The following is a 24,566-nucleotide window of genomic DNA, read 5'->3' on the forward strand; positions in this document are numbered from 1 at the left end:
CACACAACGTCCCAGACAGCTGACAGTGTCGCTTTTGCAGCGTGACGGAGACTAAATTAAAAATGTGTGTTTGGAACAACAGGAGACGCAGAAAGCTCTTATTTAACTCTTTTTTTATCCTGTTGTATGCCTACAAGGCATACATTACAGACCTTTGTATATATATATATATATATATATATATATATATATATCAACACATTCTCGCCGTATAAATACTGTGCACGCAGCTTCATATAAGCATACTAATCCCGTATAGGCACCCAAGGCTCACGTCGACGCATTTTCGAAGTTACTCGCAACCTTTCTTTTTTTTTTTTTTCTTAGGCTACTACAATGAACACTCTAACTTACCGGTAAAGGTGCCGTGAGCAAAATTTAAGGCTAAATGCACAGGGAGAACAATGGTTATATTGACGCCGCCATAACACCACAAAACAAAAGCAGAGGGGAAAAAATGCTTTTCTTGCAACACGTACAATCAATGTAACTCGGAATTTAGTTGGCGCCGGCAGCTCATTCTGGCTGATGTCAACATAAGCTGACGTCACGTGCTGATAGTTGCTGATGCGACGGCCGTCAATAAATTGCATGGTTTTCGCAGTGGCCACCTTTTGTCCAAATGATATACCATCGTTGAATTTAACCTATCCTATGCAACTTGGGTATTGCTTTCTTTTTATTCCACACAAATCCACATCTTATAGCTTGCGCTTTGTACTTTGGGCTATGACTGTGAACGCATTTCCCGATTAGGCTTAGGGAGAAAGAGCAAATTTTATTGTCCTAAGAAGACGAACGCTGTACCAGCGAACTAATAAAGCCGTCGCACGAAATAATGAGCACACGAGAATTGAACAAGTAGAAACATTTCTTGTTGAATGAATGTAATTATTCAATAAAAGAGGCAATAGAAACCCGCATAACATTAGTTTCAGAGGCGCTTTAATGTAAAACTATTTCCCTCTGATTCTATTCTATTTATGCTATTAGCTCTCTACAATAGGTCAAAAGTTTTTCCGGTAGTATAACCTTGTTCTATAACCTAAAATTTATTGTGGCAGTATAACTTTGTCGAGCTCTTTCGGCACGTATACGACATCGCTTTCCCAACTCCTCGTCGCTTAGGGTCTGGTTCAGCGGCATCTTTAAATCCCCGTTGCATGTCACGGCGATTTTCGACCAGCTACCGCAAGCTTAGCAAAGGGAAGCGGACCAATCGCCGACGCCGGCATGGCCCTCCTTATCCGGTTACTTACTTTCGCTGCCCTAGCTCGGAGATCACCGGGATCGTCTACACTTCTGCGCGATCCTCGCCTCTTTTCAGCCGATTAGATAAAAAATTTGTTGAGGCAGGCTAGGCTATTTAATCTAACAATAGTGACCTCCTATAAACGAGGAGAGCGTTTGATTGGGCGGTTCAAAAACGGTGCGGGACACCACACGATGCTTTCGTCGGCGGTTACGTAAATTTTACGTTAGGTGATATTGAAAAATATTGTCGCAGTTTCACCCGAAAGGCGAAGCATCAATGGCGATAGCAAATTAGTATAAACTGTGAGGATAGTAGTTTTATCAGCTGTATAAACTTGGACATGCAGCAGCATCGGCAACACACAGAACTGTTGTCGACGCCATCGGCGTTTTGCCCGCGTTCGCTAAAAATGCGTGCGGCGTTGGTGACTGTTGCCGGAGCCTCTGATGATGATGATAAGTGGTTCTTGAGGGAAAAGGGAAAGGTTGGCGCTATCTTCTGCAGCCCTTGAGGGAGCACGGCTCAGCGCCAAACCCGGAGCCTCTGATATAAATAGGCACTTGGTGCCGCAGCTAAACGTCGCCTCCCTTCCCTCCCCCTCCCCCACGGCCTCTCGTGCGTCGGAAGAAGGCGCGTTTGCTCTGCATATATGGTGATTGTAAAGGAGAAAAGAGACGCCTACTTCTGCAGCCCTTAAGCGAGCACGGCGCAGAACGCGCGTTTGTTCTCCGCCGTGCGTTCACTCCCTGTGAAAGACGCGCCCCTCGCACCCTTTCACTCGCACATACAGCGTTCGGCGCGCGGCGACGATTTCATCTCCAAATGACGTCATACGGAACCTCACGGCGACGGCGACGGCGACGCCGACGGCAGAAATCTGCTTTTGAGTGTCCATATTATTGCTATCGCAATAAAATAAAAGGTATTATGTAAAAGCTTGGAATTGGATGCAGTTCCAAGACCTTCTTTTCTTTCTCTCTGTTTCTTAAGGGTGGTTATGACGATCGTGTCTCTTTCCTTTAGTGCTTTCTTCTTTTAGCCCTTATTTGTAGCGTCATTGCATAGCGAAGAAAGTCGAAGAAAAGCAAGATTATGACGAATCTAGAAAATCGTACAAGCAGTTCTCTGAGCACACTGCCAGATCAAAAGAGACCCCAGCTGCCTCTGCTACGTTTCATCTTTGCACTTGACCCTGCGTGCTCGCGGTGAACGAAAAGTAAAAAGATCGAGGTTCCAGTCCGTTTCGAGGCAATCTCGTACGGACATCGCTATGCGAGTGGCAGTTGAGCCAGCAATACATACACAGCTCTACGGAGACAGAAGTGCTGATCTTCGGAAAACAATCGGCATAGAAATTGCCACAGGCCTCTCTCTCGAGTACCCTCTTACGTTGACCTTTCTACGTTGTCTGCGCCGCGTTTCGTGACACGCCGTTTAATGTCAACCACGTTTAATGTCACGTCATTTGGCCTATCACGTACAATGTCTAACGCTAGCGTATACCCTCCAGCTCGCAATCGTTCCACTATAGTTAACACGTAACGGCTTATACCGCGTTCTGTCAGCGAACTGTTTAAACCGCGCTAAGTGGGCTCCCCGTCTGCTCTTGTCGATTACAATGCTTCGGATCGCGTACATTGCAAATCAGTGCACGTGCGATGGCAGGCACTAAATGCACGTGCCTGACCTCCTGAATCAGTGCTTTATTTGCCGGAAATTATCTTTCCTCGCAGTAGTATCGCACAAGGGAATCCCTTATGTGATATTCTATTGGTGCAAATAAAAGGCAAGGGATATCAGAAAATAGGATTGAGGTCTCGAAGCTTCGTGCACACACAGACAATGAAGAAGACCCGAGTCTACTTTACTTGTTGATAAGACAATGAAGTCAAAGAGAACGTATGTATAACTTTCACCGAGGCCAATGAGCCATTCGCAAAACTCACGGCCCATTGGAACAAATTTATCCCGCTTAAACTCCATTCCTTCGCGTGTCTGAGTTTCATCACAGCAAAAAGAAAAACTAGAAAATTAGACCTCCAGGGTCATTCCTGAAGATCCTTCCATTCGTTCCGACGAGGGGAACGAACGCCGTGGTACGGCATATACAGTCGACAACGTCAATTCCAGCCTGCGTTACTTCAACCGGTCGTGCCCTTTTCCTTCTGATCTTACAACACACACACAGACACGGCGACCCTGAAACAGCGCCCTTAGCTCACGACGTCGCCTTTTAGAAACGCGCCTGCCACCCAAAAAGAATCCGAGGCCGCTGACCGGTAATCGCACTCCTCCGACAAAACGGCGGAGTTTACAGAGCGCAACACGCCCTCCAGATGCTTTATGCGGAGCCGGCTCTGCCCGGATTTCTTTGTCCCGTGCAATAAGCTGGGGCACCATAAGCGCTAAGCGGGTATAGAAAAAGGTCAATACTCACTACAAACGGCTGTGACAGCGTCGGGGGCCGTGCGAGTCGGATCCACAATGCGGGCGGCAGCGCAGCTTCATTGATTTCTGAAGGGCGGCCTCCCGCGAAGAAGACGGCGGCGCACACGGGAGAGCTTGTTAGGCCCTCCGGAACAAACCAGAAGAAGCCCGGCCCGGGGACTTGTCCCTCCGTCGAACGCCCAGTCACCGAGGGTGGGAGGCAAAGGGGGGAGGCTGCGCGCTATCTCGGCTTCGCTCCTTCTGTTGTTGTCCACTGCAAGCAGGAGCAAGAACCGGCTGAGCTCAGAAAAGACAGTCCGCATTTTTTTTTATTTTGTCGTTCTTTCTTTTTTATAAGCTTTCTTGTCTGTGCTTGCTTTTGATTCTCGCTGTGAGCCAGTTTCTCGCTCTGGCAGATCGTACGCCATGTGGGGAAAGCGACCTATAGGGTACGTGGAGGCGAAGCACGTGGTCGTATGTTAAGGCAGCGCAAGCGTGGAACGGGGATACCCGACGCAGTAGACCCGTGGCTATGGCATTGGGCTGCAGCGCTCGAGGTCGCTGGTTCGAGCTCGATCGCGATGGCCACATTTTGCTGGCGGCGAAATGCACTGCTTGTGTGCTTGGATTTAAGAGCACGTTAAAGAGCCTCAAGGGATCAAAATTATTCCGGAGTTCCCGACTACGGTGTGCCTCATAATCAGATCGTCGTTTTGGAACGTAATACCCCATATCTTTTTAAAGGCGCTCACTCTTGCCAAACTCGTAATCCGATGTAGCGTCATGATCCGTTTGAAGATGGGCCATCTGAAGTTTTCTGAAACAGATTAACCATGCAATGCCCAAACATAGATCCACATCAAGGAAAGTTAGAACAACTAGTCCACCGTTATTTCTGGGCATGTAGAGCGCATTTGTAATAACAAAAATAACAATAATGAAATGGAACTTTGAGTAATAACATAATGAGTACACTAATCATTTGATTAGTAGTTGGTTTGCGGAACTGTATAAAAAATTCTACTATATAGGTTATGCGTTAAGTTTCGCGACGTTAAATCGAAGTTTTCATATATGAAACTCAGCGCAGCATATACGATACGCTTGGAATTGCAGGGTTTGCGCAGTGCGCCTAACATCCGAGTCCCATTAAAATGGAGTGCAGTGACATTGTGAGACGCCGCAATGTTTGCGACCTGCTTTTGGGACATGCTCGAAAAGTCGTCAAGGAAAATAATTTGCAGTGCGAAAAATGTGTTGGGAAGCGTCTTCCCGGCAGAAAGACGGCATAATAAATGCCAAAGCTACGACCAACTTTCTCCGTGTTTGGTACCGCACCGGTTCTGTACAACTCACTCAAGAACTCCATCTACGACTAACTTCATGGCTGGAGCAGCATATTAGCAAGAACGCCGTATTGCATTCCTGCATCCAAAGAAGGAGAGAGTGAAAAGAAAAGAAAGGGAGGCTAATCAGGTTGATTTTGTTTTTTCTGCTCTATACAGTATGGGAATAGGTAAGGGTAAAGAAAGAAAATGACAAGGGGCCATTACAGGAGGTAAAACGAGCGTAGCGTTCATTGCGAATTCAAAAGCGGTCGCACAGCTCGATACTCTCATGGCACGGTACCCAATTGCACGTTACCCTTCGTACATAATGATACGCAAAGTATGAATGACGAGATTTGAATGTCTGTGCTAGTTTAAGCATTGTACGTAACTTGTCATTAGCGTGACACTTGCGTTGCGAAATACAAGGTAGACAAAGTGGTGCTCGGGCTACGTCCACATGTACAGGAAATATATTCGAGAAAGAGGGAGGATCGCTTCGTTCCTGTGTCATCATCTTGACGAGAGGGTTTCTATACGTATTTTTGAAACCGCTTGACTTCACCTAGGGCATGACGCAGACAAGTCCTCCAGCCAAAATATTCATTAGACAAAGACAGCTCTTGTTAGCTACACACTGAGATTTGCCTCTTATCCTTCGCTCTGGCAAAGTTCCGGTTCACGTTACGAGAAGAAGATAGGAACGATCAAAATAAAATGGAGGAGGCAACCAGAACTGCGCCATGTAGGCTCTATGTGTGACGTAGCACAAAGGTAGAGGGACCGTAAACAGGACAGGCAAAAATATGTGAAAGGTACGACAGTTAATGTGCACATGCGCGCGGCTGAGATGTGTGAATTCTCAATAACGAGTGGGTTTTATAACCTCTTTCGTTAAACGCTAAAATGACCTAACATGGACATGTCATCGACTACGCACAAATGACTGGTTTCCCCGCGCCCTTTCTTTTTTCCGATCACTTAGCTAACCAAAAATTAACATTGTTTTCTCGGATCAAAATTCTTCTCTATCATGGGTACTTAGAAGTACAACTGACATGCTTTAATATGTAGATATGGCGAATAACGCGTCATTCATGAATATTCAATCGCGCTACTGCACATAGCACTGTTTTTTTATGTAATGACTACGCGAATGAAATACGCGATCAAAAAGAGACTTGAACGCTTTCTGACACTGTGCTGAAAGATGTTGCTTAACCCTGGGCTCTTCGGAGCCGCAGAATATTTTATACAGAAAGACTTCACAAGAAAATCGCAGTGACTCCGCATTAAAAAAATACCGGCTATTCCTGCAAGCTAGCTTTGCTTTTGCATTGCTCCACTCCTGCTGCGTTATAGTGGCAGTGCGTGCTTAAATTTTCTCGTGCTTATAATAAATGCCGTAGTCACACAGTATATACGCATATGTAGCTATAACGATGGTTCTATAGTAAACGCATTCGTCTGTAATGATGCCCTGGGGTCGTTCGACGCAAGGTCGACCCGGCGTAGCTGCAAATAAGTCGCGACCTCCATTCACGAACTTGACGGCAAAGCGGAGGAGTAAGAAGAACCAAAAGAGACGAATATATTTCGCTGAAATAAATTATGCTGGTGCTTTTCTCTGTCTACTTCTCTCGCATCTCTGGAATTCCTGATTTAGCATTGCAAATCATTCATGAGAGCTCCACACATCAAGGACATATATAAAGACGCCCAAATTTATCGTTTCCTTTCTTCGTTTTTCAATTTGTTTTTATCATTCTGAGAGTGAGAAAGCGCGCCAGACACCATACATAATTAGGGTGATGTCGTACGCTAGAAAATTCCTTGCGCGTTTTGTTATTCACGAAAAAAAAAACGCTATCGACCCATTGAGTAGCTGTTTCTATAGGGAAAAAATAGAAAGAAAGAAAGAAAGAAAGAACGAAAGAAAGAAAGAAAGAACGAAAGAAAGGAAGAAAGCGTAGAGAAACAGGCATTGAGATAATTTTTTTATATCATAAATGGGTACTTTTGCAAGTTGTTTGCTTTATTTAGCTTCATATGACGCTCCTATAACTTGAGACGCCTACATAAAAGGCGTCGTTCTTCAGAAGCAGCAAAATGTTGGCTTGGTCGTTCGGGAAACACTTGTGGCGTCGACGTGAGAAAGGCGAAGCGAATTTTGACGAAATAGCGAGCCTTTATGGCAAAGAAAGCGTAGGTGACGCAAGGTGACAATACTAGAAGTCTTCTGAGACGTGCGGGATCGTTAACGCTAGTTCTAGCAACTTCAGAGATTGTACGCATAGAGTCTGGCGTAAGTATCCCTTCGAAAACTTGTCGTTGAGTATCTGCACATCACATGTCGCCTTTACAACGCTAAGATGCACAGCGTTTCCACGATTTCACCAACAGCTTCAATCAATCATTTTAAGCATTATCGATTTAACAATAGAACGATGAAACAAGCTACTAAAACTAATTGCCAAAAAATGTAAGCTCCTGAAGGTCAAGCAACTATTGGCATTTCATCTGGGAAACTAACATTGAGCGTTACTCTACTTATGTTGGTAGGTGTATTGTGAAATGTCTAGTTGCTTTCCATTTTCACGCAACCAGGCTCAAGTGCATTTTTTGTTCTTTACTCGCGCCCCCTCTCAATGATTTACCCGGAAAATGACGCCTAGATTAAAATGAGTGATGTTTATTATTATAAGTCTTTTGGTGGTGATTATAATGATGATGATGATGATGATGATGACGTGGCTTAAGACAGCCCCAGATTTTGTGCGAGTTATGAAAACTTAACGCACCATTAACAACGGCCTCGTTTAGATGCAAGTACGGTGCAAAAAAGCGGGTAAAATAATAGGGAATAGGGAGAAGCTTGTGAGGCGGTGACGCAAGATGATGAGAGGCCTAATCAGACTGCACAGACAAACGATCACTGTGGTGGAGGCGTGGAAAGCACACGTTGGGCCCTTTGCCTTAGCAAAGACATTGACTCATTGCTAAAGCTCACGTTAACAATGAAGCAATCTGCCTCGCAAACAGTAACAAAAGCAACAACATATCTTAGCCATACACTAATAACAAGCACACAAAAAATGCATGGTTTCAAGCTCTAGTATTCTTAACATAGTCGTCACCCATAAGGTGGAATTATCGTGCTTAAGTTGCAGCAATGTAAATGAGACAGGCTTGGGATGAATGAGAAAAAAAAACAAAAACAAGTAATCTTCCGGCATTGTTTTCCTCTGAGTTTAGTGCTTACAGAATACATCTAAAAATTTTCCTTTCATATACTCCCTCTCGGTACACTCTCGATGACTTTGTAAAAGGAAAGAAGGAATGGAAGGTTTCTATCAAAAGCCAAAACATTGCCGAAACACAGCCACGAGCCTGGTTACAAGTGGGAACTAAGCATGGCCGGCCACGGATGCCAGGTGGTTCATAAAACTTATATAGCGCTTTCGTGCATAAGAAACGAGAATGCTGCTGTATATGGAACGCGAACCAGATAGAGCGATGCTTAACCTAACGAACACAAACCATAGCTCGGCACGCTGCGTGCAGCTGCACGCTTGTAACGTCTTGTTCTTCTCGTCTTCGAAACAAGAATGGCCGCCGAGAAATAAATAAATAAAGGGGTTACAAGAACCGGCTCCTAAATAAGGTAGCATCGCTTTGAATACGAAGGAGGACCACTAAGTATGACACTCAAGAAATATAATTAAGTAAGGAAGACCGAGCAACACTGCCGCGGGAGGGCTTAACATCCCGATCTACACGGACGGGACAACTATACCGCGTACTATCGTCTCAAAAGCGAAAAGAGAAAGAATGGCTTTGAGCGCAAGAACTAAAGACGTGAATGTCATACGAGCGAAAAAGTAAGTAGATATACGACGGAAGTGCACGCATGCGTATACAGGTGCCGCAACGATCACCGTGCATTAAGGCACGCCGTTGTCGGTGCTCTCAAGAGTGCGCTCATGCAATATGCATACAACCTGCGGCGAGTCGAGAGGTGACAGCGAGGTGTGGCGGGTGTTAGGGCACGGTAGCAGCACCGATCGCGGTGATGGAGGTACGAAGCGCCGCCCGTCGTGGACATTGCGATCCACGAATGAGGAAACGCTGCGGCAGGACTGGTTCAACGCTTTTATTGGTACGCTTCCAAAACGCACGCACACGCATACACCCACGCACACGCACGCACACAGGCAGCTGAATGGACTGAAGGATTGGCGCTAAATGTCGCCTCATGGTCACTTTAGCTCATCAGCGATGTCGGGGTCAATTTGCTGCTGTTGTCGTCGTCGTCGTCGTTGTTGTTGTTGCTGTTGTTGGTTTGTTTTTATTGTTGTTTTGTGACGTGTGTGAAATCACGTAACAGAGAGATTCCTGCTGTACTTTTTTATTTTATTTTTTTTTCGTACAATTCACCCTCGAGAGCTCCTACTTACGGCGTTTTCGGTTACCAATATAGATGTGGCAAAATGCAGAAGCTGAGGATCATGATGTTCCTTCGTTCTGTTATTTATTAGTTAATGAGTGAGCTGCTCACGCGTGTTTGCGAAACTGTGGTGTTCTAAAGTTTCAGAACTACTTACGTAGGGAGCATTGCGGCAATGCGTTAAATAAGAAGCTCTGAGTGAGCGCCGTTGCTCAAGTCACGGTTACGGAACCACGCGTTTTGAAACTCGGTTTTCCTCATGCGATTAGTTCTTGCTACGCGCTATATGCTTATATTGAAAAAAAAATCTATATAATAGGGGCGCATACGAATTCCTTTATTTTGTAAAAGAAGGGTTGCAATTTTGCAGAGATGGGCATTATACGTAATCGAATTAAAGTGCTATACCTGGCCGTGCTACACCTTGTCGAAACATCCACGCTCAAGGAAGGAAAATCCATCGGCCTGTCTTCTTGCAGCAGTTTATCTCGGCATTACCGCGAGAGGTGGCTACGAAATTACACTTCTAGCGCACTTCCTTCGGTCGTCTTTCACTCAGCTCATCGTCATCGCACTCATGAATACTTAATGTATGAATAATAATGAATACCATGTATTACGTAAATAGTCGGTGTGTGTGCTCGGGAAGGGGGGAGGGGGAGGGTGTAGCATAATCATCAATAAGCGATATTAGACGTCAGTAATCATTATTCAGATGAAGAATTGAAACAGTCATGTCTGTCGTACTGTGCGTCACGCAGTCTAACGAGATTTATATGAATACAACTCTGTACACAATTTTAGTACTACAATGAATACAGATAGCAAAAATCATAAAATGGTACAACACCTGCACACCGGGTGGCATACTTTCCACGTGCTGTTTATTATCCAGTGCCTTTGTTAAAGGAAGCTTTAGTAATTTTCGTTTTTATTGATCTAGATTTTTTGTACCTACGTATTGCCATGCTTGCAACTATGCATCCCATTTATATTTCGAAATAGAGATGAACATGACTATGCATAGCATCGTTACAAATCCCGCTATCGTTGTAAGCGTGAGGCGCCTTTTTTTTTTTTTTTTCGTGCGATAGTGTCAGTTTCAGTTTATTCCAGTTTCAATTTCCCTTTTCATCTTACATATCCGTAAATTTGACTTGCATGAATATGCTACATCGCGCGAAAGATTCCAAAAGCGCTATTTTGGAAGGAGAAGAAAAAAGGATACCGCATTTTATGGGCAGAAACTTTTCATGTATGTATTGCAGTAATCATCCGTCTGTATCGCCTTAATTTAACTAAGGCGTTCAGTATACTTCACACGCAATATGCCTCCACATGCGATTGTTCAACGCCGCGGAACGGGGTCACCAGACGTGACCAGACTTTCAAATTGTAATGTGTCACGAGATTCCGACGTGAGCTCTGGCACCACCGAAGAGCTACTGGAGCGAATCTGGATACTTTTCTTTGTTGTTCCTCAAACATTACAACAATATTTTTTTTTTTCTGCGCTTGTGCTGTGTATAAGTTCCTTTGCTTTGCCTATACGGCCTCAAGACTGTCAAAAAATAACAAAAGTAGGGAACAGGAATAAAGATTTGTAACTGTAAACATTGTTTCAGTGTTACTTTTACACCGTTTACACCACAAGAAAAGTGGGAAAGAAAACTTGGCTGTAGAACAGCTCGACAGGTTTAATTAGAGCAGTAGCACAGTGCTTACGATGCGGTCCTTTGCGCAAATTCGTAAATTAATATAATGATGCAATTAATATTAAGATGCATTATCTTTTTGGAATCTTTTTGCAAACTTCAGTCTAACGTTTTTATTTCATGGCAGTTGAAGCGCACTGGCATACCGCAGAGCACTCCGATTACAATTTGTGCCAATATCCACAGCGCCGTGTCACAGATGCCAGAGTCCCTTGGTCACCGAACCCTTCAGAACATCCAGCTTCGCGCCTCGACATTTCAGAGGTAAAATCGCAACGCCGTTGATTCCCGAGCACAGTAAATTGGGAAGGGGTCTCAGTGCGTTAATTTTTAAGCTGATGCGCGCGAACTGATTGTCAGTCCTAGGCATTCCTTCAATGTAGAAGAATACACTCTCTCTTACTTCTCGAAGCACTGAATAATATTTTAATTATTCACTGCAAAGCGGGGAAAAAGGCGGGTGCGCGGCTCTACTTCGGCATTCATGGCAGCCTTCGCAGCTCTTTTTTTTTTGGTGCACAGCAGGGCAGTCGCCAGAGCTGGAGATAGAAAGGGTCTCCGATATTGGTGGGAAGCGCCTTCGCAAATGCATAAACGGGATTACTTCCTTATTTTCTTTTTCATTTCTCTGCTTCCGATGTGTTGTCGTTAAACGCTGTTCCTCATCCACCCAAACAAAGAAAGAAAGGTGAGCAAGATGGTAACGTTCTTAAAAAATTCAAACTCGGCAGCCTCCAATCTGAGCTAGAGTACGTCGGAGCTTGTCAGCATTTCAGCGACTGGGCGCTGTACACGGCGGCCTTCGGTCCGTCTCAAGAAAAAGAAAGTCGTTTCTTCGTGCCTTCGTAACTCAATCGCACGGAGCTCCCGCGAGACGGTGGAGAACGCAAGCGTCGTTTAGGTGTACAATCCTTTCGGAAAGCTGCAGCCACGTGCGTTCTTCACCATGTGTCACTACTGTCGCACTTGGCGTGCCACCAATCGCCGGCTCCAACGCTGTGCGACGAAGCGACAAACGTAGCTGCGAAAAAGCGTGAACTGTTGCTGCTGTCGCCATCGTCGTCGTGTTGCTCGCTGTCTTTGGGCTCCTGAGGAAACTGGGTCCCCGTAGGGAATTTTGCCCTTCTTCTCTCTCTCTCTCGTGACAAACTCCTAACGACTGGCTTGTACGAGTGCCTTCAACTGCGTGGTGCCGTCGGCTCACGTGCACACATTCACCGCTCCCCCCCCCCCCTCTCTTATTTTCATTCCCCTTTTTTCCTTCCCCCTGCGCAGAGTAGCCGACCAGGTGCTTTCCTGGTTAACATGTCTTCCTTCTATATTTCTTTTATCTCTCTTGATAAACACCTCCAATAACACCGTCTCGTCCTTTTCTAACTCTAAGCGCAGCATATCCAGACGACCCTGATGGGCTTAATTAGTTCTAAACAACCTTTGGTGACAGCAACAATTTGCGTGTCTCTTTGAATATTTGTTTATATTTTCTAGAATAAAACTGCGCTTGGCGTCAACGTACGGTGTCGGTGCCAATTAGGCGCTTGTTTGCACGTTCTCTTTTCATTTATTTGCTTAGTTGTCGGTCTTTCTTTCCTTTACACCCTTTCCCGAGGGAACGTGGCTGTCGCTGTCCGAGGACAAAGTGAGAATCCGGCAAGTTAAAACATTGCGATTCTCATTAATCCCGTTGTAATAAGCACTGTGCTTTCGAAGCAAATATCATAAACGAAAGTAAGAAAATTAAACTATGGGATGCAATACCAAGACGTGGCTGTCAAAGAATTGTGCTGGAGGGCTACTGCTTTTGTTAGCTGCCCTTTAATGTGTACAGGTGCACTTTAGGTGGAAACGTTGTTGCCTGTCCTATTGCGATTAGTAACAGACTAACGCACTGCAGACAGTGTCTGCAATCTAGTTTTTTCTGGGTCTGGCGGTACACTCCACACCGTCAATGTCGAACGTTCTGCATCGGTATTGTTATCTGCAAGTTGATGAACATTATCATCATCATCAGCAGCAGCCTATTTTATGTCCACTGCAGGACGAAGCCCTCTCCCTGAGAGAGAGGAGAGCGAAATTACTTTATTCTGCGATAAAAAAAATGCATCGATGCCCTCAGTCCAGGGCGTCGCTTGCGGCGTGCTTCAGCGCTAGGCCGAGAAGTCCGCAAGGAATCGTTGGTCGTGAAGGGTGGTTGCGGCGGTCAGCCACTCGGAGGAAGGGGTAGGTGGGAGGGATGAAGGTTTGCGTAAGGGGGGTAGTTTTTGGATGGCATTAGGATATGTGATGTGTTGGGAGGATAGACACCACAGTGGCTACAGCGAGGGAGGTCTATAGTAAGTATGCCTTGGAGGAGGTGTTTCCGTGCTGGAGTGAGCAGGGTGTTTGTCTGGGGTTGTCGGATGAGTGTGCCGTATGTCCTTGTAATGTCTTGGTGTAGCTTAGGGTATATCCTGCGCTCGTCCCTAAATGGGTGCCTGTCCTACACTTACTGATTCTAACTTGCACCTGCAAATTCCCTCATTTCATGTCCGCAGATAATTTTCTGCCGTCCTCGACTGCGCTTCCCTCCCTTGGCCCCCATTTCGTAACCCTAATGGTCCACCGTTTAACTGTCCTACGCATTACATGGCCTGCCCAGCTAGAATACTAAAATATCAAATACTAGAATACTACAACGTCAACTAGAATATCGACTACCTCATTTTGCTGTCGGATCCACACCGCTCTCTTCCTGGCTCTTAATGTTATGCCTAAAATGTTTCGTTCCATCGCTATTTGCGCGGTCGTTAACTTGTTCTCGATCATCTTTGTTAACTGCCCCATATGTTAGCGTCGGTAAAATGCAATGATTTTACAGTCCCAGCGCAAAAAGATTAGCACAACGACTGGTGGCCGGAGCGGCAAAATCACGCCACGCGGCACAAGTGTCTGGTGGCCGGAGCGGCACATTCCATTTTCCAAAGCATGGCTGGCCGTCAGATAGCGTGTCGTGAATTGTCCGCTTCGGCCACAGTCACTTGTGCCACATGTAGTGATCTTGCCGCTCCGGCTGCCAGCCACTTGTGGTAATCTTCTTCCGCTGGGACTGTACACTTTTCTTTTCAACGACAGTGTTAAGCTCCCAGTCAGGATTTGCGCCTGCGCACGACTCTTGTAACTATTATCATTATTAATTAGTACTAACGAAAACAAAACACGCTGCGAATTGGCTATATGGCACGTATCGTAGATGTTCGTTGTAAGAAGTGACATGCGCAAAGTAAATAAACATTGCGCACCAGAAGCAAGTCCCGAACGCAAATCGCAAGTAAATGAATGCAAAGATAAATTATTACATAGTCATCTGTCTTTGGTACCTTTGCGTCGCTGCATTTCTCCAGAAGCGATTTCGTAAACGACTGCCCATTATAAACGCGTTTCCCATACCGGTCGCACGCGAACACGCATTCGGGATCGGCACTGAAAACGTTTCTCTTTTGTTCACTTGCCAGTCTCCTTTTATAATAATATGTTCCCTACCATAATCGGCCGTTGCATGCTTTCACGATCCACGCTACCATGTACTAAGTGGTTTGTGAGTACCGGCCCTGGCACACAACGCTGGTGCTGCAGTATTACTACAGACAGTGAATATAATGTTTCTGTCTGGCCAGAATGCCATCGTGTGTTGCATTTCATTTTCTTTCTTCCTTTCGTTCTTTCTTTCCTTCTTTATTATTTTTTGTTTTTTGTTTTTTGAAGCAGGAATACCCGTCAGCTCGTGACATTTTGGCTTAAGAGCATTCGTAGCGTTTATGACATTTTTGGATGTGCTTCCTACAGCTTCAAGATATGAAGCTTCCCTACTGAGGTATTTCTTGGCTGGGTATATGTTGTGTTTATTCCATTGCGTGATGTGTTTCTGACGTTCTCTGCATGATTCAAATATTCACTTTTCTCATATAGATAGCCGCACGCCAATATATCGTGGTCCTATCTTTTCACAAAACAATATCTTGCGCGCATGCCAGTGCGTGCACTATTAGACAGAAACGTCACTTTGAAGCGAATAGCTTTTTTATATTTTTTTAGGGGGGGAGGGGGGGGGGGACTTTTTTGCACGTTATTCTGGTTGGCGATTGGCCGGTGGTGATCGAACGAGTGATGATCGAACGCAACCGAGTGAAGGGGTACGTTCGACGCCGGAAGTTAACATTTTTTTAAAGCGAAGCTTTCTTACGGAGTTCCAGGCACTTTTTCGTAGGTATCTGGCCTCTAATGACGAACGCGTTTAACGGGATGGTGGCGCCACCTAGGAACGGTGCCGCGAAGGAGTATATATTTATGAGTTTACCATTTCAAGTAGGCCAATTTTAGACAAGAGAGAACGGTGGCGCTAGTATCTGAGGGAGCGGTAAGTATGGCGATTCAGCCATCACGGGAATGGTGGCTTCAATAAACAATATTCAAATTGTGCAGTGGCAGGATTTGAACACAGGCCCTCTAGCACACCAGCTTCATATTGAAACCATTACGCCATTATGCACGCTTCGACAAGCGGCATAGAACAGCCTTTATCGCGGGCAAGCCAGAGCGTTGAGACGCTTGGTGCATTTCGATCGGCAGTTGCACAAGAAGAAACCGACGCATCATCAACACCACGAGTGCAGCACGACACTATAGATCACCGCTGAAAATATAAGCAATATATATATATATATATATATATATATATATTGTACTGCATGTCAATATTTGTATATAATATCCGGCCTATTTACGATTCGCTGCAAATAACATAATTTCTTCGAATAACATGGTGTTTGTTGTAGTGCACGTTAAAGAACCCCAGGTGGTCAAATTTAATCCGGAGCCCTCCACTACGGCGTGCCTCATAATCAGAACTGGTTTTGGCACGTAAAACCCCAGAAAGAAGACGAAGAATGCTGTTCGTTCATAGTAATATTTATACCTCGAAAACCACACTTCATCTGCACAGACATGGTTCATGAGCTACTCGCACGAAGCATGCTTCGCTTTACGTACGCGTAGATGTGAACTAGAGATGAGTCTGCTTGTATTCTTTTTTTTTTTCTGTGAAGCGCGCGTCCAGCCACATAAGCTTGATGCGTTGAAATGTGATGGATGACCAGCCTTGCGCGCGGAAGTGCCGCAGCAACGAGCGATGATGACAGCACTGACGAAGACGACGATCCCGATGGTCGCGCGTACGGGCTTCCTTGTATGCCTGTCTTCTGCCCGTTGTATATATAGTGACGTCGCACTAAGGGCGGACCTGTATTGAGCCCGATAGAGGACACGGCGAAGAAGGGCGGCGTCCACAACCGGCATGAATAGTCCACGCTGATGATGCGCCCACACGCGCATGATGATGATAATGTACAGATGATGAAGTGCACCATAAATGCCCACGATATATTATTATTATAAATATATTGTCAAGAGTCTTTTCTCCCCGTAAAATCTAGGTTATTTCATGCAAACGTTACTACAGGGTGGTTATGCACAAGTGTATGCGTTTGGCATTGTTATTGTGATTGAGATAGCATGGAAATGATAGAGCGTGTGTAAGTATAATAAACCGTAAATATAACTGTATTATCATCTTTTGTTTTGTACCTCGCGCTACCTACAACCTTGTAATTTGCTATATAAACCTCATTTAGGCTAATAATTTCTGTTGTAATGAATGCTCTCATTTAGCTCCTTATTTCTGCAATTCCGCAATTTTAGGAGCACAGCATTTCTTATACCACGCCCCACGGCTGTACTTGACCCACTGAATCTCTAAAGTATGCAGTAAGGTGGCTTAACGTGAGGAATCCTATGCGCGTATTTCTAAGTGTAACGAGCCTAATGCTTATCTAACGGCTACGCTTTACGTTGGCCACTTTTATCAGAAGTTCTGACTTCAGGAGTTTGTGTGGTTCGTATCAAGAAACTGCCGCGTCGTAGCCATGGCAACCAGGAGGGTGGCGACACCCAGGAGCGCGGCGCGTCGCATGCGCACGCGGTCTCCTCCTCACCAGCTCCCTCCCTGACCGACCGCCGCCTCTTTTCTCTCCGCGGCGCGCTTAGCCAGGAGAGAAAAAAAAAAAAAAAAGGCGAAAGCTTCCACTAGGCAGCGCAAAGCTCAAGACGCAGCGAAGCTGGCCGATTGATTGCGTCTCTTGGTCGTAGCTAGGTGGAACTTGGCTATGTCGAGGTTTAAACTTGGTTTTAGCTAGGCCTACACACGTGTACGTCATCTGTGCTAGTACTGGAAAGGCTGCGGTAGTACTAGAAAGGTGCGTAGCGCCATCACGCCACAGCCGCGCTATCGCCGCCGCCACAGCTAGTATGACGTCATGCTCCCCCGCATCGTCGCGCTACCGCCGCGCACCTTTCCAGTACTACCGCAGCCTTTCCAGTACTAGCACAGATGACGTACACGTGTGTCGGCCTAGCTAAAACCAAGTTTAAACCTCGACATAGCCAAGTTCCACCTAGCTACAACCAAGAGACACAATCAATCGGCCAGCTTCGCTGTGTCTTGAACTTTGCGTGTCCTAGAGCGAGCTTTTGCTTTTTTTTTTTTTTTTACATTCGGAGACCGGGCGGTGTTCCCAAGTTTCTGAAGTCGAGAAGAGCATCGGCTGAGAAACTTCTTACGCTTCTTCTTGAACACCAGACTTACGGGCAACCAGTGAAAGTAGCGTGACGGTGCCCGGACTGCGTATCAGCAACGATTCTCGGCGATTTCTGAACGGCAGTTTCGTATTCGGGCACTTACAATGTATACACGAAGTCATTCGAAACAAAAAGCATTGTTTCTCAAGCCGCTCCTCACTGAAGCGATTGCCGAGGATCGTGATTAAAGCACAGTGATGACCTTTCTGATCTGCACTTTGCGCTGTTATCGATCCAAATTGCCTACCTCGGAAGAGGTCCTTGCTAATGTTGTAGTTTCCCGTTACTGCCTAACGATATTTCAAGCACGCTTTATTGCTATCAGACTGCCATTAAATTCAATACAACAGCCAAACGAGACCACATTTACGCGTGTCAGGCAACGTTATATTGTTGTTTTGTTGTCTATTAACTGCTATAATATGGGAAGTGCGCCTGCTATCACAAAACAGTTGCTAAATAAGAAACAAACAAGAGATAGTAAACGATAGGACTCGATAGATAAAGAAAGAGTTCAAGTAATCAAAACCTTTCACAATCTCTTACAGAAGAGACCGGCACTATCTAGTAAAACTTGCATAAAATTGCCAACCATGCGTAATCCAGAATCGACACAATACCTTTCCCATGCATTAGTAGTCTGCTCATGCTGACACACTTTCCCGATGAAATTGCATTGTTTCAAGATGTATGCGAGGCAGACCTGTCAGTTCCTCCTAATTACACGCCGCCCGACACCATACTTCTCATCAGCTTTTCCCAATCAATATCACATGCGACACTAATTGGATTCATGTCGGCAATCTCAAGCATACCCTTGAATTGATTAATATGTATGGCTAATCATACGAGGATTAAAAACTAATTAAACGGAAATGTTCCTCCTCTCCCCGCGTGCCTGTTGTGTCTTTAATTTATGTTCATTCTTTGAAAGTGCACGTATCTTGTAAAAAAGTCCGTGTTCCTTATAGTGATAAAGCGGCGGCGATTGCGAAAAAGGAGCGCTGCGAATAAGCTCCGTCTAGAACATGCAGTAGCATTCATTTACATGCCTCATTAACAGGCACAATAAATGCGCAATGAAAGCCTCCCTCACGTGAGGCAAGTTATCTTCTGGGTAATGTAAATGTAGCGATAATTCCTGCAGCGCACTTTTCTTGACGTCGGAGAAGCCGCTAAATAGTGCGGCGAGCTTCGGGCACGTTAGGATTTGGTATCAACGCGCTAATTATCAGGTTCTCGTTGTTTATTTCTTGCTTTTTTCTTGTTGCGTACTTGCGCAACATTATGTCTCCTAATGAGCCCCAACTAGCGCATGCAACATGTCCTCCTGGAGTTGTATCAAGTTCCAACCGTACGATCCAATCAGTGGTGTAGTTTGTCGTGTGAAATACAGGAGGCTAAGTGTGAACCAGCCTACAACGAAATCACGTACTATCACGACGTAATGAAACGCGGAGCGCGTTACTTTCGGTACAAGATGCGCCATCTAGCCGCGCCTGCTGTAAACTGCCACGCATGCGCAGTTACGTGTCGGGGTACATGGCTCCGCGTTCTGCTCACATGTTCTCGGCAGCGTATGAGAATTTCGATATCATGCCGGCACAGTGCTTCAAGCTCCTGGTTTCCTGCATCGCTCGTCGATGGAGGCCAGTGGGGAGGTGTATATATATATATATATATATATATATATATATATATTCCCTCTCACACAAGATAGCTCGTCGAGCTTCCAGCAAGCTTTCCAGGAAATTAGAGGCTTGCAGCGCTCTTCCGGCATGACATTGAAATTCCGATAAGGTGAGAGACGGTATAGCTGAGATATGAGGAGGACGAGTAGCCAAGAACACCGTAATTTAACTGCGCAAGGGCAGCTTACCGCGGGCACGGCTTAACTGCGCATCGTATGGTAATAGTACAGTGCTCAGCGGTTGAAACGGAATACTCGGACCGCACGGCAGCCGGCGCTTTTTGCGTTACCGGTGAGCGCTGGGTGATCGCTGAGAGTACGAATGCATATTACAATGCATCAAAAACCCTCTCGCTTTCATGAGATACAAAACTTCCTCAGGTTCCATGGTGACCCCACCACCCGCTGGTGGCGCAAAAATGGTCAAGCAGCCACGCGCTCTGAGTATCGCGTTTCGATTGCTGAGCACTGTACATAAGCATTAGCTGCGTGCACTTTAAAGGGTGCAAACAGTCCGCGACTTGCCTGTCCGCACCAGCGCAGTATCTCCGCGGCCGCCAGGAAAGCGGCCATCCTGATATCACAGCGCCTGCCGCGAGACGACGAGGTTCGGCGCGTGCAACGGCTTCAACAGCTTTGCGCGGCATACGCAACAGACGCGCAGCTGCGTCGAGCTCTCGTAACACTCAGCCACTACGAACCGGCAGCAAAAGAGCTGCGACCTCGTTTAGCCGTCCATCACACAGCGCACGACACCAACCTGCCCAGCTGGTGCGACTCTCGACGAATTTCCATCTGGGCGGAGCCGCGTACATGCAGGTCACCGTGCTTCTTTCATAACTGAAAGGGGGTTGAATGGATAGGCTGTTTAGGTACTACTACACTCCAGATGATTCTGCCGTGCGACGACGTCCTTATTGGCATGTGTCTCTATTCAAGCTTTCTCAAATAATATACTCCTTTATATACACTAGCTGGACTTCACGGCGCATTCACTGCGAAATGAAACGAATGAGCACCATGCAGTTGTAACGTCGATGTCGAAGATTTCCTTCTAGTGCAATTGTCTGTCGACTATATGAGCGCCAAACGTTGCAGTGAAACCTGAGAAGGTACGCGTGCGCCTGGGTAGTGTCGAACATGCTGCGTTTCTGAATGCGAGAAGAAAAACAATCCACCTTTATAAATGTCTCGAGTTCGCTCGTCTTTTGTTAGTGGAGAGGAACGCAGTGACTCAATACAGCAATAGCTTTGTGAACAGCAATAGCTTTGTGAACAAGGCTTCCGCGTGGAAGCCGAAACGTCAACCTCTTAAACAGCACCAGTTTCGTCGGTGTTTTGTTTGTTTTTTTTCTCTTTACCATATGTACTTCCCGACCAGACGAACGGTCGTGAGATTATCGATTCCTTGCAGCGATCAGCTGTCACGAACTTCTCCCTGGTTCTTTTTTATTATTATTGATATGATATAAGGAGATGTTGACGCACAAATAAGGCGCCGGCCACTCCTTAGCTCTTGCATGTGTCTTAAATTATCTATGGCGACCAGGGCAATGTCTATAGCCGAAATAAAAAAAACCAGGTTGGTGCACACATGCAGCGATCTCACGACGTCGACACAGACTAAGGAGTCCTTCCGTAATCACTAGAAGGCCATCATAAGTTTGCTATAAAATAAAGACGCGTAATAGTCTGATAAGTTGCCGTTGCCATGACAGTCATGGCAGCGGCACCTTATCAGGATATTAACGCCCAGGACCTCAGTTTCCTTCGGGGCACTGGCTGTGTTGCATAGCCAGTGGTAATGGTCCCAAGAATGCAGTACGAAGCTGAGATGAGGGTAATATGACCAGGGCACTTGCATGATTGGACCTACTTATTTTATACGTCACTAATACCAACCACAATTACTAAGTTCTCCAGGGACTGCGAGACGAAAAAGCAGTGACGTCACTAACGAATCAGGATCGCTCCAGTGCGTGTGCCAACTTCGTCCCGCACACAACTTGCGGTTTTGAGAACTGGCACCCAAGTGTTTTCTTTTTATTATTATTTTTCTTATTATTTGGTGCCCCCAGGCGCTTATATAGGGAAACTATAATATTGCACACATGCGACTTCTGTGCAATGACGTCTCAAGTACAAGTCGTGTCATTCGGGGGGCGTTTGTTCTGAGCATCTGCAATATTAAAGGCCCCTCGAAACAGCTATCGCAAAAATTGTCGCTCCCTTGTTTGTCGCCTCTGGCCACTGCAAAGCGTGCTGAATGGTGCACAGGTATACATAGTGCAGTATCTGCATGATCTGCGACACCCGCCGCCATGGCTCTGCGGCTATGGTTTTGCGTTGCTACGCACGAGGTCGCGGGATCAAATCCCGGCCGCGGCGCGGACGCATTTCGAAGGGGGCGAAATGCAATAACACCCGTGTTTCGTGCATTGGGGACACGTTAAAGATCCCCCGGTGCTCAAAATTAATCCGGAGCCCCTCACTATGGCATGCCTCATATGCAAATCGTCCTTTCGGCACGTAAAACCACAGAATTCATTCATTCATGATGTGCGCTACCACCTGTCGTATAAAAGGATACTCTTTTTTTTTTCACCGATCGTTTGCCGTTGAGCAAGAAGCTCATAAGCTGTGAGTCAACCATACTACACCATTAGGGTATTTTATGTTTCGTCGTTGAAAGCGAAAGACGCCACTGGCCTGTTACTCTGTACAGAGAAATAAGGCAATCTCACACCGACAAGAAAGACGATTAAAAGTGGCACAACGTGGTTGAGGCCACAACAAAAGCAACACAGTTGGGCGTGATTGACGAAGCATCACTATAACGTCTTGCGAGCTGTACCGCGTCCAGTTCTCCACCATGCAAGTTTACGACGACCCATAGGAAGAAAGGCCTTAAGGTAGTGTAGCTATGTTGAAAACGTTTGTAGGATTTACCACAGGGAAACGTGTATTGCCACTTGAGCCCGTTCACTAACGTTATGATACATCCAACGCATTAAAGCAAATATACACCTAAGACATTACTGCATCTCCCGAAAAGGCAGAATGAGTATGCGCTCACACTACTTTCAGCCTCCGAATATACCTGACCCAGCAGGGTAACCCTAAAAATGGCTTCGCGGGCCGATTCATCACTGAGAACGTGGCACAGTACAGAGTGATTCTGTTTTCCGAAAACCAGGACTCTCTGACTGTACGAATCGCCCGTCACCACCACTGCCGACGCAGAGACGACAAAAATCGTCGCAACCATCACGAAGTACTCCCGTTTTTACTTAGTCGCTTCGAGGAAAAAAAAACAAAAACAACTTAAAATGCCGTGCAAGATCCGCACCACAGAAAGTCTCCCTTTCTTCATTTCCTTCTTTTCTTCTTCATCTTTTTTTTTTTCGAAGACAAGCGCTTGTAATTTGCGCGCAAAGACAAAATAAAGTTCCCCTCACCAAGCACAAGAAACGCAAAGAAATACATCTGGGCGGGCGTTGACGACGCTGCTTCCAGAGCCGGCCGCTAAAGAGGCTTTGCGCGAAACCTGTCACCGGTGCGTCAGGCTCGTTTAGGGAGTCGTTCCCAGTCCGTTCCCACTCGCGTCGCTGCGCCGCCTTGCGGTAACGCCGCGCTTCCGTGAGATGCGAGCGCGAGAGATGCATTACCAGTCGTACAGTAGTCGCGCCGATTGATATTTCCTCCGGGATATTTCGGGCGCTTCCTTGATTTACTGCTGACATATCTCCGTTTGTCTGTGGGCGTCCCATTCCGTTGTCGCTTCCGCGCGCGCGGTGCTATCCCTTTCTCTCTCTCTCTCTCTCTCTCTCTCTCTCTCTCGTGTTTACCTTAGTTCTGACGTCCGCTAATGCATGGTCCTGGAGTTGTGCAAATACAATTACCACCTGCGTAACTGAGCTAAATTCGGCTGTCCTTGCAGTGTACTCAAACGCAGCAAGGACAGACTTATTTGGCAAGAGAGAGGAGCGGTCCGCTTATGGATCTTAGATTCGGCTGTCTGTGCAGCAAAACAAGATATTCTTTTCTTGAGTATAAGTTCTTGGAACGGAAAGATTTGAAGCCATCTAGACTGGATTCTGTTCAAAACACAATACTGACAAGCGCAATATTTTGTGCTTTTTGTAAACAAAAAAGACTGGTAAAGTTGAGTTGTGGTAATGATCTATGAATAATATCGAATACCTTCAATAGGCTGAAATGTTTGCTTCTCGTTCTTTTTTTTTCATTTCATCTTTCTTAACTGTTGCGGGCGGCGCGCGTACGTGGTTTTATGCAAAAATAAGCTCACTGTATCGGTGTTCTGTCATTATCCAGTGACAGCCATCACGAATTTATTCCTGTCTGTGAGCTGCAAAAGTAAACCCTAGGTCTTCACTTGCCTATTTGTGCGGCAAGCTACGCATTTCGCGAGAAATTTCTTACATTCTCCGCATGCGTTATTTGTTACGCGAATGTTCATTATATTTCAATGGTGTTTTCGTGACTAGCTAACTTTACCATGCTGTCTATGAAGAGTACATTGAATGATGGATACTAATTTGTTTTGGCAAGCAGCTTTAGCACTTTGGAAGGGCGTCACATTTGATTTGATTTGATTTGATTTGTTTATTTGTTTACATCATGATGATGCGGGATGGTCCAGGCAAAAAGCGACAAATTAGCTTTTAACACGCAAGTTATAATATCTGTGCTGCCTTTCAGCCTGGTGAGTTCGATTCTAGATGTGCGAACCAGAGGTCGGATTCACAAAAACATTCTTGCGCTAAAACTGTTCGTAGAAGCAGATGCCAGCCAATCATGGTGTTGGACATATTATTAGCGAAGGGGGCTGGCCAATGGCAAACAGCATTTACGAACGAAAGGCTTTGTGAATTCGGCCCCTGTAGCATAACTGAAATTGAGGATACGGTGGTTCTGCGTGAACATAACTGAACTTAAATTTGTTTAAACGCGTTGAATAGGATTAGAACTGGACATATAGTTTCGTGACCAAAAGTGCAGCAACCCATACCTA

The 24,566-nt window shown here is 45.8% G+C and overlaps 2 protein-coding genes across 3 annotated transcripts in view; one reads left to right on the top strand and one right to left on the bottom strand.

Moving 5' to 3' along the window:
• Positions 1 to 3,956, bottom strand: part of LOC119456768 (beta-mannosidase-like) — a 250,915-nt gene extending 246,959 nt beyond the window's left edge. The window contains exon 1 of the mRNA XM_037718591.2: positions 3,693 to 3,956. The gene's annotated coding sequence lies outside the window, so the exon portion shown is untranslated. The remainder of the gene's footprint in view (positions 1 to 3,692) is intronic.
• Positions 1 to 24,566, top strand: part of LOC119455683 (uncharacterized) — a 171,960-nt gene that overhangs the window by 96,615 nt on the left and 50,779 nt on the right. The window lies entirely within an intron of this gene.

Source organism: Dermacentor silvarum, chromosome 6 (genome assembly GCF_013339745.2).
Source record: "Dermacentor silvarum isolate Dsil-2018 chromosome 6, BIME_Dsil_1.4, whole genome shotgun sequence".
Classification (NCBI taxonomy): Eukaryota; Metazoa; Arthropoda; class Arachnida; order Ixodida; family Ixodidae; genus Dermacentor; species Dermacentor silvarum.